At 34.6% G+C, this 13,988-nt stretch overlaps 1 long non-coding RNA gene across 1 annotated transcript in view; it reads right to left on the reverse strand.

Annotated features, from left to right (window-relative positions):
* Positions 1-10,528: 10,528 nt before the first annotated feature.
* The window catches only part of LOC121425727, a 97,694-nt gene continuing 94,234 nt past the window's right edge, over positions 10,529-13,988 (reverse strand). The window contains exon 5 of the long non-coding RNA XR_005971532.1: positions 10,529-11,461. This is a non-coding gene — a long non-coding RNA (uncharacterized LOC121425727). The remainder of the gene's footprint in view (positions 11,462-13,988) is intronic.

Raw genomic sequence — 13,988 nt, forward strand, 5'->3', positions numbered from 1 at the left:
GATTACGGAAGAAAAGTCAAACAGCCAGCCTACATCTTGGTAGATTCAACAGCTTTAAAGAACATACCTAGAAAAAGTCACAATATGAAATTAAAATTCTCCACTGATTAGTAAGATTAGAACTAAAATGCAATTTCCTTGAAATATCCACCTAAAGAGAAGATGGGGAAAGGCCCACAAGTGAGAAGAAATGACGGTTATTAAGACTCAAAGTGGGATAATTCAAACATTACATCACCAGTTTGTCAGAGAACAAAATGCTTTGTTTTGTGTAAACCTATAAAACTAGGTACATGTTCAAACTGGAGGTTTGGAGGGCTGTACATGCAATGAAGAGTCGAAAACAATTATCATAAAATCACTTCAATATCACCCCCCCCCTGGCTGTTTTCATCTTTGTTTCTACTTGTCTGCATCTCAAGTTTCTCTCTCTTTCTCTCGTTCAAATCAATACTCTGGCAACATCTATCATGAGAACATACCAGCAATTGAAATATGATATCAGCTGAACATTAACTCACACTTGAAAGTACTTTTTTTTACCAAAGCTCAGCTTTAATATTAAAAAAAACATGCATAACAGGAAGGCTGGTATGTTTTCTTCACTCCTACACACTAACTACTTCACTATTAAAAAATCATTCATGTACAGATTCAGAATTTAAAAGAAAATATGAAAGGATGCAAACCTGTTTTGAACTACACATGTAATAATAGCATATTTTTCCAATGAATGGGAAATATTCATATTACATTGGATGGCTGAGAATGGAATACCAGAAATATTCAAAGAGTTTGGGAAAATATTAATATTGGCCCTAACGAGTGGAATATTTCTGGCATTTCATGAAATAAAGCCATCCAATATAATTATTATCATCTATCCCCCCCCCCCCCAAAAAAAGAGAAATTTGATTTCACAAGTCATATCACTTATCATTATGGCATCATCACTTCATAGGATCAATTTAGGTCGTTGGCATGCGATTTTCATGGAATTCATTATGACGTCATTGAGCGTAATTGTGATCTATACTGCGCATCGCATTGCTTTCATTGTTGTACGCGTTGCATATTTCATGCATTCGCGCATGCGCGTCAGACTGTTGAATATGGTCTCATACTCAACGGCAAATTTTGTACAGGAGTCAACGGGATATTCATCAGATTTCGGTCCTTATAAGGGATACGCTCTGATACTGCAGGGGCAATTGATGCAGACCAAAAATATGCATTTTTGACATCAGTAAAACACTATATGTAGATAATATGTCCTTAACCATTCCTCACTGCAACTAAACAAGTATCAAAAGCCTGATCTTTCAGTCTTATATATATATAATAATATGTCCATTTATATAGCGCAGGTACTATGTGCATATACTCAACTGCGCTTTAATACTTGGTATCATATTACTACCCTGGCTGTAGCTAAGCTGCCATGTTAAAAGGCACTAAAGCGTTCAAGGAATAAATGCTACCGGGTACCCATTCACCACACCTGGGTCGAGTGCAGCACAATGTGGATAAGTTTCTTGCTGATGGAAATTACACCATGGATGGGATTCGAACCCACAACCCTCTGATTCAAAGTCCGGAGACTAATCCACTGGGCCACAACGCTCCAAAATGCTCTTCAAATGGAAGCATAAATGTATCCTAAATCACTTTGCGCATCAGCTTGACTTTGACTTCATATTAAAAAACAAAAACAACAAAAACAAAAACCCAAGCTGGACCTCATAAGATAAATGTGGTGTTAAAGTGGACTGGATATAGGTCAAGTGTATGGACAACCCAATGTCACACGGGTGTATTATACCTTTAAGTGACAATGCCTGTATCAATTAACCTTTGGGTATTACATGTCTGGAGTCAACAGGCACATCCATACACCTGGTATGCAAATATATGCTAGACAGGTGAATCTTAGGAGACTGTTCTCACTGCCAGTACTCCACAGAGATTGTCCAGTAAGCATTATGCTACGGTGAATTGTGGAATCATATCCCAACATCAGAGTATTAGACATGTATGTAGTTTATGGGATCCAGTATCTGTTGCAAATTATTTTGTTGGAAGGAAAGCTATTTGCTCAAGCCCCCCCCCCCCTCCCTTTCCCTGAACTTGAAAATAATAAATTAAAAACTGGTGATCATGTGCAATTCAATCAGGTACAATACAGTGTATATATTACAGAGGTATAAACTGTCTTAATATGTATCTTTTTTTCTAGTAAAGAGTCAAGTAATGGAAGACCATAAATATCATGATTTGATATAATTCACATATGAAAATTCTAGTTAAGATAATGGTACAACAAGGATCTCAATATCTTGACAGGGTTTTGTGTAGGCCTACTTAAAAGAAGCCTAATCTCTTTTAACTTTATAGAGGCATATCTTTAAAAAAATTAAATAAAAACATAAATTAAAATCTTTTCCAATTTCTCAATCTTTATAATTCAAATATTGTTCATGTAAAATACACATTAATCCAAATGTTTTTGCATGTGTGCAGTGACTGTTCACATCAATTTTTCTTTAAATCTGCCAACAGAGGGCTCACTTTGACTTCAATCTATGAGAGAGATCACAACTTCATTTAACACCAGTCTAGATGACTTTTGAAGGCTCCTATTCATATTAAATGTTTCATCTAATGAATTTACAGATATGCTTTCTAATTGGAAAAGGGACATTTTTTTTAGTTTGTTGGCTTAAATAAACAGATTCTTATTTCGATTTTTTTTATTAAGGTTTTGCAGATTTCCAAACCATAAACCACAAAAACTGTTCACTAACCACATAATATTGTGCATTTTCTAGGCAAGGGGAAATGCACAGCAAATGCATTAAAACAACAGTACTCAGCAATAAGTACCCCTGCTTGACCATATAAAAACACATTACAGAAACTGATGATAAAAATGGTCTTGTAGCCTAAAAGCACTTCTCTGCCATATTTGGTAACATATAGAGACAGCATCCCCTTCAAAAGAAGCAAGAGTTAGGGCATTTATTGTTTATTGCCAGACAGCGCAATGGAATTAAGCCCATTTTATCATAAAAATAATCAAGAAGGTGAAAACAAAAGACATCATTCCATGAATCAAGCGACTGATCTTCTTCTAAAAATACACAAGTGCAAGCATACAACTGTTTGGAGAAAGACCTAATAAATAACCGAGCATAAATAAATTCACTATGTGTTAAGACATGAAGAAATTGATAGTTTGGCCTTCTGATTCTGTCAGGAAATATGTACACTTAACTCACAAATGGCTACATTCCAACTAATTTTGTAGTGTGTGTTGAACAGAGAATTTGAAGAAGGGTTTTCTTTCAAACAAGTAATGACCCTTGTTACATTTCAAATTGTTCCACCCCATACTAAAAATGTGATATTACAATAATTCGAGCATTACTTCTCTGTGAAATTGAAATCATCAAATAAATTACTATATCATTCATTCAGTGTAATTCATCTATCCTTCTCAATACCAGGCATTCATTGAAAATGAAGACGAAATCATAGCAGCATTCATAAATAGAAAACTAAAATGGGAACTAACAAATATCCACGAAAACATTAATGGGAAAACATCAAACCGAGGCAAAAAATTCCATTTTCTCTCTATTCAGAGGTTATTATAATACATCATTTCATCATTCAGCATTTCTCCATTTACTATTATTTCTTCTCATTCCCCCTCATTATGAAAGACAAAACAAACAATGACGCAGAAAGTGCAACATCGGTAAAAAAAAAAAAAAAAAAGGGAAAACGACATGCCATAAGAAAGAAAATGGGTACAATGATACAAGAACGAAAATAAACTCAATTTTCTTTGACCCCTTTTTTTTTTTTTTTTTTTTTTTTTACCCCCTATGAGGCTCATGATTGATGAGTGTTCTGTTGGGTTGGTAGCAGAGATGAGAGAAAAAAAGCGATGAAGAGAGAGAGAGAGAGAGAAGATGGAGGAAAGTTCATGTGAACCCATCGCAACTATAATTGCAGCCATCTTTACATAGACTCTCTAAACAGGCTCTGAATTATATGAATTACTGAGAGGAACCTAGGGGGAAAGTTGCAGATAAGAGGCCAGATATGAAAAAAAAGTTTATTTCTCATACAAAAATATCTTACATCATCTTCATCACAGTTCCTATGTATATTCAATTAATTTTCAATCAAAATTTTAAGAGAATACTGGTTATGTTTCTATGTTACTGATTCTGAAATAGCTTGTTTTTTGTTTTCTTCAAAAGGGAAATAACGATTAATTTGCACTAGAGAATAAATCTTTCTGAAAACAGTTTTTCATAGTTTCTAAAGAATTTCTAATCATTTTTAATTAAGAAAGGTCTTGAACAAAAGAATAAAGAAAAGAGATAAATGATTAAATCTATTGAATAAAATAAATATCAAAGATACAGTTAAAATGCAGTTCGTTGCTCTCTAACTTTTTTGCTCTTGTTGACCTTAACCAAGTATTAAGCCTTCCCAAGAACGCTGCATTTGGTGGATTAAACGTATCAGCAATTCTACAAATCTTATCCTATCTCAAAAAGATTTGTACCGATAAGGATTAAACTCTGTGTCATTAAACTTGCTCATATCCTCTGGAACTAATGATTTCTTCCCTTTCTCTAGTCATGAAGTTTGACATTCATGTTCTCCAAAAAAACAATGTTATTAGCAAAAACCCCTCTGTAATAAAATAATATTCCATGTTCTTAGTCAAATAAACGACTTATGCACACTTTTATGTGCATCATGGTCAAACATATAGACAAAATCTAAATATAATTGTCTGTACTGGGTGTTTGAAATCATGCACAATTGTCTGTGCAGTATCACAGCACATATCGTACAAAGTGCCAAAATCTGACCCATTCCCCACAAGCTCCAGTAAACAATTTGCTGCGCAATAAATTGAATAATGATATAATATTGACTGGCCTTGAGGGGAACATCAAATATATTGCCAGCAAAAGAATCATATTGGCCCGAGTCTTTAGACGAGGGCAATATGGGTCTTTTAAGGGCAATATATTTGATGTTCCCCGAAAGAAGAGCCAGTCAATATTTTTATTATCATCCAAATCAGATATCTAGAGCAAAAATCATGATAATTGGGATATTTCTTTTAAAAATAGAGTTCTATTGTGTCATGTTAATATCGGTCTAGTCTCTGCACTTTACCATTATGACGTACTTGCAAGCTCTCGGATCCAGTGTTGTCTTTATTATGACGTATATTGTTGGTGCGCGGATCCTTATGAAGCGTATCTCTTTATACGCATCCACAAATGCCCGGATGTGAGACCAGGGAAAATACAAAGGTATATTTTGCGTCGTCTCTGCATGCAAAGTAAATGCGCACATTGAGTCCGAGGAAAATACAAACAATATACCTACCCTTCCCGATATTAAGAAAATGTAGGGCAATACGGTGACCAGCTCAGATGTCTGATACGGGTGATAATGATCATTATTTTTTTTGCATACCACCTTTATTCAATATAAAACAAAGGGAAGCAACATGCAATGAAAATAAATCCAGGTTACTCAGTTTTGTAGATCAAAGTGCAGGACTAATGATAACAAAATGACAAATACACATAATAATAAAACAATTACATTGGATGGGTTTTCTACATGGGATACCTGAAATCATTAAGGCTAATATGGCACAAATCATGGTAATAGCCTTATCCTTTATGTGTGCAATATTTATGCTAGCCATTAGGTATCTTACTAAGCATCATTTTGTTTTGACCCAGGAAGAATAGGTCCATTTGAAATGAACACAATCTAAAAATTGAATCCTGATTGAGATCTCCTTTCAATTCAAGTGAATTTTCAAAGAAAATTATTTAGAATTACTTTTCGAATCGCGCCATGTTGAACATATCACACTTGTTTTTTAAGAGGTGTTTATTACAACAGAAGAAAAGTGCTTGAGAGCGAAAATGGCTTCAACTTGACATTATTAACAACTAAAGTAACAGAAGTGTTGACTGGAGTTTGCCTATAAGTGACAGACAACTTCGTAACATTCTTTATCCAATATCGTCTGAAAAAAAAATGAGGCAATATATCTGCATTCCTCTAGATAAACCTCATGTAAGAGTTCTGTGTCATATCTACGATTTCATCTGAGACATGCCTTTATTTGTCCTCAATTTCAAATCACATGACAAAATTTTCTACATATTTTAAAGGACTCTTGCCTCTTCTTCTTTCCTGTACTTCCCCCTCCAGAGTCCTAGCCAACTTCCCTCTTTCATTCTCACATCCTCTTCTTTTATCTGAAGAAGACAAAACGAACAAAAACTTTGACATCAGGGCTCGAACTCGCCAATCTAAACAAAGTTTAAAATTAGCACTATCGACCTTTAATCATGCGGGGATAGGGGGAGAAAGGGGCTTCACGAAGGGGTGGCGATACACAGAAGAAAAAAAAGCGAAAAGATCAATTTTGTCACTTCAAACACGAAAATCTGACAAAGTTGAGCTGAATAAAGAGAGGAGAGATGGAATACTAAGCTGCTATTTCCTGTACAACTGATTCATCACGGAACACACGACTCTGCAAAATTATCTGCCTCATAGAATTAAAATCAGTGACATTGAGGTTCTAGTCTACAACTAGACGTGGACTAGACATGGACTTGAAACATACATGTAATTCTATACATGAAAAGTACTTGATGTCTAAAATAGCACATTTTTGGACAGAAAGGCATATCAAGAGGTAGAAAATTGTTGTAAAAATTTAAAATAGTTTTTAAAAATGATTGATAACCTATTAGTTTTTTAGGTCTTTATTAACTAAAACTAAATTTTGATGACAAAAAGTCACCAACTTGAGACTTATTCCCAGGACAATATTGCCCCTCCAACACCTAGTCTATCTTTTCCACACAATTCCTGGATCTGCCCAATGATATGCATGGTGTTATTCATCTATACAGGACTCAAAATGCTCAAATGATCCATAGAAAGTCTGAATTGATAAGACTATGCCAGGATCAAGGGGAGGGGGTAGACAAGGGACACCCTCCTTACTTGGATAAAATGATGTGAGACTACACAATCTGATGAACATCTACCATACCCAAACTGATACAAAAATAGAGAATGATATGGGCATTCCACCAAAATACTGTAAATACCAGGCCCAAATACCAAAGAGACTCACAAATATCCTTACAACTTTGCAGTATCGGTGAGTACCATGGAAATTTTAAATTTGTTCTGGTACTGAGCCCTGTATGATTACAACAATGGTAAAGTTAAGTTAATGGTCAGTTTATAAAATAGGCCCGGAATCATTCACATCATTACAATTTTCTTTTTTCCAATCTTGAACTATTCCAATTCTTGAGGCTGTCAAAGCGTTCCGTGCAAGCCTTATGTGTGACTTGTGGGTAACTATTTTTGCTACCAGCAGGTCAGCCGCATTGAAAGTATCTCACATGCAGTTGCCCGCAGAAGCGCATGCAAGTTGGATTTACACGCAGAAAAGTTTTAGAACATGCTCAAAACTTTGTTAATGGTGAGTTTCAGGCAATCACCAGCAAGGCTTACACGGAACGATGTGACAGGATCTTAACATGATTTGTTCATGTATTTTATTGAATCGTACCTATGAAATTAAAGGTGAACGAATGGTCTTTTCTTTTATTTCATTTATTGATTCTATATGCAAAAGAGATGATGAGAGGGATGAAATTGTTACAGGAGCAGTTTTGGACATGGTGCACAATTTTTTTAAAAAAATTTGCAAGTAACCCCTTCAAATCACTCATTTTTAAAGCAATAAAAGAAATAAATATAGCATGAAAAGGGGTTAAATTGACCACATACCCTAAGAACTTTTGAATGATTTTTATGTGGTTGAAAATGCAACTAGATTATTTATAGAAATATCACTTTTCACTTTTGTGGACTTTGTTACGGGCATCCATCACAATTAAACCAAAATGCTTCCATTATCAATGATTCATTCTCACAAAAAAAATAACGCTTACCGGTACAAACTGGTGCTGGTAGAAAGCAGCTTAACCGTTTAATCTTGATTTTCAGGAGTGGTTCTAGTTATGCTTCCACATGTAACATCAACATTATGAACTATTAAAGTGAGTACTTTCTATCGCATCGCACATGTCAGAGATACGACGTGGACCGGATATTTAGCTTTAGACGGGTGCCTTACAATCTTAAACTGTAGGCCCTAATCTTTAAAAACAGGATTAAAAGGAGAACAAAATAAAAAGCACTGTTGAAATCTTTCAACCATGATTTAAAATTTTGAAAAATCCCAAGGATCCATTCTATATTTAGGATAAAAGAAAGCAGATTTTGTCTTATTTTAATACCAATGACGTCATACCACTTCAAGGAAATAACACCAGTGCCATACGACTTTTCATCAACCAACCTATCATCCAGAAAAAAAAGTTGAACTTAACGTACTTTCTTGGTATTTGGCAAGTCAAGGGTCAAACACTTCCAACACTAACTTGATAATAATCATATCATGCCCAAGAATATGAATTATTCAGTTAATAGACAACACATTCATTAGCTACCTTCAACTTCAAACAGAAGATAAAAAATATTAGCCCCCCCCCCATCATCCACTGCCATCAATATTTCTAGTTCAAAATCTTGTACACTTATGCTTTTCACACTGATTTCTTAACCCTATACTATCCTCAACCCCGGACTATCCTTAAACCCATACTATCTTTTTTTATTGCACTGTCTTTCTTAAACCCCATAAAATATTTGTTTAGCCAGGGTTAATGCCTAAACCCTGGACTATTGCACAGCTCATGAATATTGATGATTTTGCCACACAGAGCGAGATTAACATGCAACTTTGACTTCTGTGATTGGCTAATACTTAGAACTACTTTTCCTTCACCTAGGTTCGTTTCACACTGCATCTCTTAGCAGCACAATTGTGGTGCTAGCACCACAATTAGCTGGCTTTTTTGCAGGGCCAGATAGTACTGTACTATTTACTGTGCTAGACCACTTTGGTAAAACATAGTGTGAAAACAAAGTGGGCTAAGCTTACCGTGCTAGTCCACTTTGCTAAAACGTAGTGTGAAAACGAAGTGGGCTAAGCTTAACCCGGGAAATTGGTGGGGCTAAAGGGGGGGGGGGGATTAAGGAAAATATATGTAGTATGGAAAGCATGTCACTCTTCTTATCCTATTGTTTGTATGTGTTGTATATATGTTTTATTATGCCAAATAAATAATAATAATAATAATAATATTAGATCTCAACATCTAACAATTACCAACAGATATTGATGATTTAAGAGGCATCCATATTATGGGTACTTTCATTTCAGAATAGTAATCACTTGTGGCTTCATCAATAAATTTTAATCATATGAATTATCGAGAGTGCCTTTTTTTTGTCAAGACCATATTAAGGGTCCTCAAAATGAGGATTAACTCGCAGCCAATAAAAAAACAAGAGGCAGAAAACCTCTGATAATTAAAAACCTTCATTCATGATACTGCCAATTTCAGCAGAGGTTATACACAATGATTAATCACTATCAAGCCCTTATGGCACATGAATCATGAAACACTTAAAACAATTAATAATAAATAAATGCATCCTTGGAATGGATTCTAATATTTCATTTCCTCTACCCATTTCCCCTCCAGAATAATCCCTGAACTCGATGGAACCCTCGCTAGCCTTCAAGAGTTCAAACAGTCACATCATACTTTCCACCCTTTTATCCAATTCTCCTAATGTTCCTCGCTCCTCCGGCTTGTTTACGCCATGTTTTTCGGCGAATGCCTAAATCTTGCCTTACCCAGCCTATCTCAGAATATAAATCAAAGGCATTTGCGAAAATAAGACGGCAAATCGCAAGTCATTTTAGAGGTAAATCCACCCAGCCAGTCTCAGGGAATTACCCTTTGAATAAGAGAACATAAGCTGATGGGAGTCCCCACTGCACCTGTTCGTGAGGAGAAGTTCATTCACCCCTCAACCTATCTGTGCCACTCTTGTTCAGATTACTTGAACCAACAGCCAGAAATTAATTTCAATGCATCATCTTTTGATCGGCTTCATTCATTTTTCCTTGATTTCCTATTTGCACATTTGATTAATTTAAAAATTCATTATTTCTTAGAACAATTCATCACATATATGATATTGTTTACCTTTCAATATACTCCACCTTCCAGTCATGCTGTGATATGATAATAATGATGTGGGGGTGGTTTCACAAAATGATAGGCAGTAGCAACAAGGCAAACGTCTCGGAAAAACACGACCTGGACCCGTCTTACAAAGAGTTACTATTGATCTGATCAATCTGAATTATATGGAAATCCATCACTGTCATAAATTTTTTTCTTTAGGAAATTTGCTCAATGTCCTTTGAAAACAAAGAGAAGCATACTTAATTGTCAAGAAAACATTGAATATATGAATATACATTGTTTCTAGAAAATATTTTGAACAAGCATGTATTTTTTTATGTTGACGTTGCTGGCTTTCTATAGTTGCAATTCATTGGATCAATCACAACTCTTTTAAGCCCTGAAATTGTATCGCTTCCAAAATCTGAACAAAGGGTACCATTGGAATTCAATTTCTTATACAGGTGATTTCTTTTGTTGACTCCCTCAACCCACTTTCAGGCCACCCTTAAACTCCCATCCCCCCCACAATAAAAAGTAAAATCCATCATGGACTTACTTTAAAATGCTGCTATTGCCCAAGCTACATACTGCAACACTTGAAGGGGTTTTTTTTCATAAAAGATGTGTATTTATTTCAAAGTTGGGGGTCATTAAATTAAAGTGTTACATTATCACACCTTCGAAAGGCTAATGACTTTCTATTTCAGGGTTTCATCAAGAGCCCATTACACTGATATCTCCTTTTGATTTAATTGTTCAGTTGACATTAAGACTCAGTCAAGGGCTATATTTTGAGTTATGAGTTTGGGCACTTTGAAAATGTGTTTTCATGAAAATGAGGTAGTATTGCTATCTTAAACAGAGGCACAGTGAATATGGGTGTATTTCTCTCTGTTTTGAAGTAATTAGAATCATCATCAGAGGGTCACAAATGCTTGGTACAGTATATTCCACTTTTCTAATATTTTATATAGGTGTAAGCAGACAAATACAAACTCCTTCCATAGTAAGATGCTTACACACGATGCTGCAACAGAAAATACTGCCATAATTTACAAGGGTAATGAATATGTCTCCCTCTTTTGATAAATGCATTACAGTTTGCTATCTATTCCATTTTTCAAATATTATCTCCCCCTTTCACAACGAAACCCTTCCCCTTGAAAACCTATAAATTATTTGTGAAAAAGTAGGCTTATTAACTAAATCTTATAAAAATACCTTTCTTGGGAACTCTCTACTACTTCAGAAAATGATGGGCTCTGCAGTAAGAAAGAGAAAGAGAAAAAAATACATAAAATTTCAAAATGAAAATGTAATACAATTTTCATGTAAATATAAAATTGCGTACTACTCATTCTATTCAAAATAAAACATATAGGCCATATGTTGTATGTATGTTATTTGGGCTAACAACAGACAATCAGTGTTGAGATGAAGTAGGCAGCAAGGCACTTACAAGTCACCTTTCAAAAGCAAGTTATGATAAGGGCTGAAGAAAGCTTTTCCACATAGTATAATTTTCTCAACACAAGATGGGGCTGTTCCAATTGATCTAATATCAAAACATATCATACTTCAATCTGCCATTTATCTGCCCCTAAATGAAGTAAACATGGTGACAAGTGGAAAGTGCAATAAAATGAACAAAAGAAGATAAAGGTGATGCCAACAGTGGAGAAGTGTCAGTAAATGTTTGAAAAATACTTTTTCATTCATCAACTCAAATACAAAATATGCTAGATGGATGAACAAAGGAAACAGTAAAATGATGATGAAATGCATCTTCATCTAAATGATAATTGGAATTGATAGTAATTAAAAAAATAATTTCTAATAAAATTTGAAAGCTCTGACATGAATATACCATGTTGTTTTATAAGAGTTGAAGTGGCAAGCAGGCAACCCTTGATAAAATTGTAGTTCAGCGAGTAAAAGGGCAATGTGACATTATAAAAAGAGATAAGAAAAACAATGTCTTGGCCATATTGCCCTTTTACTTGTCAAACACCGAAATAGTACATTGTTGCTGCTGTTGTACCACACTTCCTGTAGATTCAAACTCTAAAGAATTACTTGGAAGGATTTGGGGTTTCCCCAATATTTATCAAATCATTCAACATCGACTGCTTCCAATCGATAAAGTTACATCATAAAATGTGGAAAAGGTTGAAAACATCATATAACTGACAACAAAAGTGTGATTTATCATGCTAAAATAGCTCCATCTGGATACCTTGGAACAGGCAATTCATGCCTATATGACAAAACTTGACAATTGTAATTAAGAAGGTTCCTCAAAATAAGAGCTTACAATGTTTGATCTTTGTTAGCATCCTTTGATAAATTGGAGGGCTTATGGTTGACAAATATGTTCGCTACTTTGACATTTCACCAAAGATATATTCACTGTAATATGGAAAAAGGTTAATTCCTATTACTGGTCTTCATTAATAATAGTGAGGTTCTTTTTTGAGCACATAGGGAAGCACTTGGCAGTGATTTGCACTTTATATGCATGTTGGTATTATTTGTAATACAAACATACTGATATTTATGATTGTCAAGAAGAATTGCTTCTTGATAATCACAAATATCAAATATAATCTAATTAGTTATTACTGGTTTTATAAATTGCCAAATTGTAAGTTGAAGAATATTCAATAATAAAAAATAAAATACTAATTATCAAATTAAATTCCAAACTTTTATCTGAACATATATAGATATCATAAATATTGCAAACGAAAAAAGAAATATAAAAGAAACCCAACTACAGTACAGGAAAGTTAAACGTATCAAACTCCAAGGTCATTCAAATGAAATACAGAGTACTTAAAAAAATAGTCATACAGGTTATTTCCGTTAACATTTCCAACGGATATTGTATTTGAGTCATGCTACAATTATGATAGTAGGTCTACCTATGCATTCCTCATGATGAAAAAGATGATTCGTTTTGACAACCCTGCTCGGTTGTATTACGATTTAAGTACCTCAGAAAATCATTTCTGCTGTCTTGAATCCTTGGATGGATTTTTGCTTAGTGTATTAAATAGAGTGAAGTGTATTTTCAGATAAGTGATTGGCAAGGGGGACGGGGTGGGGGGGGGGTGGGTCATCTATTTCTATTTACCTGTATAACTATCTCTATGACCATGATTCCTTCCACTTCCTCTTTCATTTAAAACTATTTTTCACTAATGATCTTTCTTCTTTGATATTATATTCTTTTTCAAAAATCATTGTTCAAAGTAATACTACAAATGATTGTGAGATCTTTAATAATACCCTTAACATTGATTATAGCACACCAAAATAATTCTTCGACATATCCTATATTTTGCAAACATTGCTCAACCCTGCACATAAAATTAGACCTTTAACTTGTTTAGTAGACACAACAAACAATATCCACTTAACAAGCGACATAGAGAAAACCTTGATCATAACAACTATCAATGGAACACCAAACCAGGGAAAAACAACCTCATTGTCAAGGAAGCATTACAAATAAGCCTTTAAATGAAAATGAAAAATACTGTGACATCCGGTGCAACCAAATGAGCAATCTACAGTGCACATCCCCCATGTCCGCATGCCAATAAAAACATTTTTTTTCTCCATCTGACGTCATTGCTTGATTAATTCACACTACCTTAGCCTCTCTTTCTTACACCTGTATCTTTTTCTAAAAAGGTGTATACATTTTTCATGAAGACGTTTATTTATGAGTATGAAGAATTGTCTCATCCAATGCCACAGATCATATATTAAGTGCATTCCCAT

Source organism: Lytechinus variegatus, chromosome 1 (assembly GCF_018143015.1).
Source record: "Lytechinus variegatus isolate NC3 chromosome 1, Lvar_3.0, whole genome shotgun sequence".
NCBI lineage: Eukaryota > Metazoa > Echinodermata > Echinoidea > Temnopleuroida > Toxopneustidae > Lytechinus > Lytechinus variegatus.